Below are 6000 nucleotides of genomic sequence, written 5' to 3' on the forward strand. Positions count from 1 at the left end.
TTGGAGTTGTGTTGGATAGTTTTGGAGCTGTATATAGTAGAATAAAGTAGATCTTTTATATAAGACTACTGAGTTGTCTGGTGTCTTGAGTGAAGATACAAGAGCCAGCAGGATCCTGAAGAAGTGTGAAGACTTCTGTGGAAGCAAGAGTGAGAAGGCTTGGAGAGTTTGTCAGGGTCTTCAGCCTATTCTCTGTAACTCTGCTGCTTTAGAGCAAAGCTTTAACCACTGGCCAAAACTGGTCAGCGCCGGTGCGTAACAAGGTGGTGAGTTCGAGCCAGAGGTGAAGAGCTACAACTCCCATCATCCCTGACAAGAGGTTCTGTCCCAGGTGCTAGGCCTGGGGAACGGGGCTCCAAGACTCAAGCCCCAGCCCTGGCTTACTGGGTGGCAGACTCCACCCCCAATGTCAAGCTGCGGCAGAGAAAAAGGAAGGAAGGAAGGAGGGAGGGAGGTAAGGGAGTTTTATCTCCAACAGCGGCGCTTGCCATTTGCGGATGCTCAAATCTGCGGGTGGCAAGTCCACGGATAAGGAGAGCCCACTTCACTTGCTATTACAGTGGACCCTTGTTACACGCTGGGGTTTGGTTCCAAGATTTCCCATGTATAACAAAATCGGTGTATGCTCAAGTCCCAAGGTTTGATATTTGAAATTTATACTTTTTTTGAACATTTTCAATCTGTGGATGCTTGAGTCCATGTATAAAAAAATCAGTGTATAAGAAGGGCCGACTGTATATCAGTTTTGCTCCCTCCTTGGCATCTTCGATGCATGCACCTCTAGGGCAAGAGCTGATGGGGTCTGCAGCCCAACAGTATCTAGAAGGTTACATCATCCCTATCTGTGAACTGGAGGGAACTGCTGAGAAGAGACTGGAATCACCAACAGAAAATTCTTACCATGTGCACACTAGAAATGTAGAACTTCAATCAAGATAGGAAGGGACAGGATCGGCCATCACATTCTTATTTGCACATTTCTATCCACCACTGCAATAAGCAGAATAAAGATGTGACAGCCCAGAAAAATTGGGAAAGGAGGAACATTCTTCCCTGTTAAAATCCAAAGACTTTCTATGGGGAGGGAAGGAGGATAAATTATGCATGAGTAGTATTTTCTTTCTATCTGGACAATGAGGAAATTGAAATAAGCAAAGAATTCCTGTACCAAGGATCAAACATTGATCAGAATGGAGACTGCAGTCTAGAAATAAAAACTAGGAATAGGTAGGGCAGATATGAAAAAACTGGAAAAGATCCTGAAGAGCAAAGATATATAACAAAGCACTGAAGTCAGAATTGTCCAGGCAATAGTATTCCCCATCACCATGTATTGATTGATGCGAGAGCTATACAGTGAAGGAAGCAGACAGAACGAAAATCAACACATTTGAGATGTGGTGCTGGAGAAGAGTGCTGAGAATACCATGGGCAAACAAAAAGTCAAACAAATGGTTCCTTGAAGATCAAGCCAGAACTCTCATTGGAAGCCAAGATGATCAAATTGAGGCTATTGAACTTTGGCCACATAATGAGAAGACATGGATCACTAGAAAAACAGTGATGCTGGGAAAGGTAGAGAAGGGAAGGATGGGAAGACTGCAAGCAAGATAGATGGACTCAATCAGGGAAGTCAAAGGCAAGGGTTTGCAAGGACTGAGCAGAGCAGTGGAGGACAGGGAGTCTTGGAGATGTCTCATCCACAGAGTCGCCATGAGTCAAGGCCAACTTGAGGGCAGTTAACAACAAAAGCAATATTTTCTTTTAGAATGATGATTAAAACTTTAAACATAACTTGTTCTGATAATTACTTCTCTCAAATTATTTCTAAAAACTATACAGCAGTCAGACTTTTAGATAAGACAATGTACATTATTGGTCATGTTTTCCTTTCCACATTCTTTTTAAGGGAATAAGTATTTCATGTCTGTTGACAGTACTGAGGACCAGAGAAGTCATTTTCTTATTAATGTTGATGGTTTCTACTGTATTTATTTATTTACTTACTTCTCATAAACTGGGAAAATCAAAGGGGTTCCTTAGAGTAAAGTTGTTGCTTACAGTCCAGGAACTTGTAGCTACATTTGTAACAAAAAATGTTTTTAAAGTAAATTCAATTTGTAATTATTTTCTGAATAAGTCCCTTTTAGTATATCTAACATGATACTTTTATACTAAACCAAGATGATACTTTTCTCAAAGTAAGTGACTTTCAACTTTGGAAAAGTACCCATATTGCACCTTTTTTGAATTTTTCCAAAAAGTTCTGGTTTTGGAAGAGGAAAATGTGGGATGGCACCCATGGTTTCAAAATTTCCAGAAAATTTTATATTTCTGGGACAGAATTGGATTTATTGCTAACAGCTGGAGGATAGCAAGGAGAAGATTTTATGTATTACAGACGAAGAAAATTTTCCTACTACATTTTGTGGTAGGAAACATACAGACTGTGGCACAGTAGGCCTACTACTCTAAATCTCAAATCTTCTACCCTTCCCTCAACTCTTTGGTAGCCGCTGTGTGTGTGTGTGTCGTTTCGGAATAAAAGGTTGTCTAAAATTTTAATGATCAATATGAGAACAATACGCATAAAGATTGTGCTGTATTAATAGCTGAGAGAACTTGGCCAAGATCTTGTTTATAAAACAATGGCCAGGTTGGAATTTGACCATTCTGGCCAGTCATGTCTTTAAAGGGAGTTACTTTAGAAAGGCTACACACATATTTGCCTTTCTTGAATTCAAACCATCAGATTTTTCCTTTCTTTTCCCTCCTCCCACCCTCCCAAATATGTTTTGACTTTCAACGTCACCAAACCAGAATGTGATTATGTAAGGGGGCCCAAGTAAATAAGATCACAGCCAGCAAACTGGATGAGCTTCAGTGATCTGACTTGCAGAAGTAGTTGTTACAGAATCCATCACCTGGATCTGTTCAACCTATCTAGATTTATTCCCCATCATTTGAGAATTACGAACAGGTCCAGCCAAGACATTTTGCTAATAGAGGCAAGGGAAAACATGGCACTTACTCCACATTTAATTGCCTACTGAACCTTATTTCAGCACCTATGACAGGATCCTCCACTCACTTTTGGGTAGTAGACTAATTTGGGGGATTCTGGGCAGACTGTGGGCCAGTACAGACAGTCCTTGTGTGCCAGATCAGGGCCATGCCAACCACATGCTGAAGCTCTGATTCGGTTTTTCCATCCAAAAAAGAAGCGGCAAAATGCTGCTCCTTTTTGGGGTGGAAAAAGGGTGGCTTTTCAGCCATGGCACCAGCTTTTCAGCACTCCTGTGGGGTGCGGTGTGTGAATGTCACACTGCCAGAGCGCTGCGACGATGCCTGCCATCTGAGTGGATAGCATGATGCCAGCTTGGGGGTGGCGTCAAGGCATGCGTCATCTGAAGGCCATGCCTCCACAAAGCTGGCTGAATCTGCCAGTCTGTTTAGCCTCTGTGTCACACATAAAGCTCCCAGCACATGTGAATGATTAGCAGATTCAGGAGGGACAGCTTCACGTTTCCCACTGCTGTCCCCTCGTCCAATCCACCCCTGGAGGTGACTCCCTCACGCTACCTAATGTTGGGGAAAAACATGCCTGTAACCGTCAACATCTACTGCAAAACACAGTACCAAAACCTGATTTAATAGCTGTAAGAAAACATCTAAATTATTGGGATGGTATCATAAGCTACTGGATGTAATACAGGCAACACTTGCCAGAAAGCCAACTTCACAGTGCAAGTTTCAACCTGCTGGAAGTTTCAAGAGTCCAAAGCATGATTCATTTTCAGAATTAAGTAGTACTTATATTTACGCTCCTGCTTATACCACATCAGATAAACAAACACGAGGCAATAACTGTATGCAAACCACAGAAGGCTGTGTGTGGCACAGATTAATATGTTCTTTAAAATTAGAAGTCAAATTTGACATGGATAGCATTAATAAGCCTTCAGCTGATAGCCTGAGAAGCTTCCTCTTGCAGTAATGAATGTGCAATATTTCTGGATATCAGAAATCACGCCAGATTCAAAATATGAAATAATATTGTATCTACTGTAGTAGCTAAATACAGTGAGGAACTATTGGCAAAAATTATGGGACAGGGAACAGTCACTCAAGAAGTCAGTGCATGAGAGAAACTAGCTGATGACTGATTCCTTGAAAATTGAGAAGTATGGATGGCAAACAGTACTTCAGCTTCAACCATTAAATCATAATTCGCTCATATTGAAAGCTACGCTTGCTTCTCTGCTGGGAGTTTTCAAATCAATGGCAACTTCCCTGCCAGCTCAGGGGAGATGCTACTGTACTTCTGACCATTTCCATATGGAGAAGAAAATCAAGAAGAAACTGCAAAGTCACTCTCTTCCACATCTACTGCTTCTCTTAACACTGTCTTTTTCATACAGTACAACTGTGCAACCCCAAGACCCACCGAGATCTTACTCTCACACACCAGACAGAAAGAGGAGGGGGCAGGCAACCTTCAGGCCTGATCCATGAGGAGACAAGTTTTCACAAAACCCAAACTAAAACACCTTTGAGAGTAACTGAAAGACAGAAGTTGGTAGCATGAGCTTTTGCAGATTTGAGCTTTACTTCCTCAGATGCATTTGGTGGAGTGGAAAGCCCAAGGGGTAGACTGTATATAGCAAAAACTAGCATGGTTTAGTGGTCTGAGTGTTGGACTACGTCTCTGGAGACCAGGGTTTGGTTCCCTGCTTGGTCATGAAACCCACTGAATGACCTTGGGCAAGTCACACTCTCTCAGCCTCAGGTGAAGGCAATGGCAAACCTCCTCTGAACAAGGAAACCCCATGACAGGTTCAAGCCAGAAATGACTTGAAGGCACATAACAACAAGAACAATGATCTATACAGAAAGGGATCTTGTAGACCTTGAGACTAACTGAAAGAAAGAACTTGGTAACATGAATTTTCATAGACTTGAGCCTACTCCCTCAGATGCACAGAGGCCCATGTCCAGAGGAGCTTTGCCTGTGCCTTCCTTCCTCTGAGGCTGGGAGAGTGTGACCTGTCCACAGTCACCCAGTGGGTTTCCATGGCTGAGCAGGGACTCTAACCCTGGTCTCCGGAGTCGTACTCCAACACTCAAACCACTGAGCCACCCTGGCTCTTTGCTACGCAGGTCCAACCCCTGGGCTTTCCACTGCACCAAATGCATCTGAGGAAGCAGGCTCAAGCCTACAAAAGCTCCTGCTGCCATCTTCTACCTTTCAGTTAGTCTCAAAGGTGCGGCATACAGGCTCAAGCCTAGGAAAGCTCATACTACCAACTTTTCTGGTGGAGTCTCCCTCTTTGGAGGTCTTCAAGCAGAGGCTGGATGGCCCTCTGTCAATGGGGATGTTTTGATTAAGATTTCCTGCATGGCAGAATAAAGGGGTTGGACTGGATGGCCCTCGCGGTCTCTTCCCACTCTATGATTGGCCTCCTGGTTTTCCAGACGAAAACACAGCCATGTCTTTCAACTCTCTCTTTCAGTTAAGTCTCCAAGGTGCTGCAAGGCCTCCCTTCGGCAGAACTGCAGCAGAGCCTGCGACAGGAGCCTCCGGGGGAGGACACACTTTCCCTTGGGTTTCCCACTCTTCGCCATCCATCCCTGGGAGCTTCCAGTTCCAGAGCTTCCCGTCCTCCAGTTTGCCAGCACTCGGGGCTGGTTCTGGAGTGGGTTTAGTGAAAAGGCCTAAGAAGGGTCTGTTATGCCACGACAAACTCCCAGAATTCCATAGCCCTGAGACAGAAAAGAGTTAAAGCGGTGCCAAACCGGGTTCTGTCTCCAGTCTGGATGCAGCCATAGGCATCCCCCCCACACACTCCGCTTCCCTCAAAATCCTCCCACGAGGCCCTCGCCTTTACCTGCCCTCTCCGCCAAAAGGAGGCTCCCTGACTGGAGGGAGAAGGGAGGCCCAGAAGCGCCGCTCCCCTCCTTTCAGGTGCCGCCCAGGCGCTGAGAGAAAACGAAGAGGAC

At 44.4% G+C, this 6000-nt stretch overlaps 1 protein-coding gene across 5 annotated transcripts in view; it reads right to left on the reverse strand.

The window, feature by feature from the left end:
• Positions 1-6000, reverse strand: part of LOC149310693 (CAP-Gly domain-containing linker protein 4-like) — a 68754-nt gene extending 62754 nt beyond the window's left edge. For all 5 annotated transcript variants that reach the window (XM_089529547.1, XM_089529548.1, XM_089529546.1 and 2 more), the window contains exon 1: positions 5889-6000. The gene's annotated coding sequence lies outside the window, so the exon portion shown is untranslated. The remainder of the gene's footprint in view (positions 1-5888) is intronic.

The sequence above is a fragment of the Sceloporus occidentalis genome, unplaced genomic scaffold (assembly GCF_023333645.1).
Source record: "Sceloporus occidentalis isolate IW3139 unplaced genomic scaffold, rSceOcc1.0.p SCAF_6, whole genome shotgun sequence".
Lineage (NCBI taxonomy): Eukaryota > Metazoa > Chordata > Lepidosauria > Squamata > Phrynosomatidae > Sceloporus > Sceloporus occidentalis.